The sequence below is a fragment of the Atta colombica genome, unplaced genomic scaffold, assembly GCF_001594045.1.
Source record: "Atta colombica isolate Treedump-2 unplaced genomic scaffold, Acol1.0 scaffold72, whole genome shotgun sequence".
Taxonomy (NCBI): Eukaryota; Metazoa; Arthropoda; class Insecta; order Hymenoptera; family Formicidae; genus Atta; species Atta colombica.
The window spans coordinates 621,227-621,699 of record NW_017259564.1 but is presented as its reverse complement, the minus strand read 5'-3'; positions in this window follow the sequence as shown (position 1 = coordinate 621,699).

Here is a 473-nt window from a genome sequence, read left to right as displayed (position 1 = left end):
TATATATATATAATGTATATACATTATGTTATAATATTGCTACAACATTGTGTATTAATATTTTTAAAAATATCAATAATTTTGGATATTTTTATGTTATTACAATGTTGTTGAAATATTGCAAAAATATTTCGCAATATTTTTGCAATCTTGCAATAAAATTTTTTGATGATATTGCTGCAATGTTTCTGTACTGTATGGGTTAATTCTTATTCCTGCGAGTGTATCTCGAAATGAAGTAAAAATTACAGAAGTGAACAAATTCACTAGAATATTTATAATTTAATTGACCAATAATTTATTAATTTACTCACTTTTGTAATTTTCATCTCATTTCAAGATTCAACTTTTTCCCAGTAAACATTGTTATATTGATGTTACGTAAGTGCAATAAATTGGTACATTACAAGTAATAAACATTGTTACCGGTTAATTGTAATTTCCTACTCATAAATATAACATGTAAGATAACA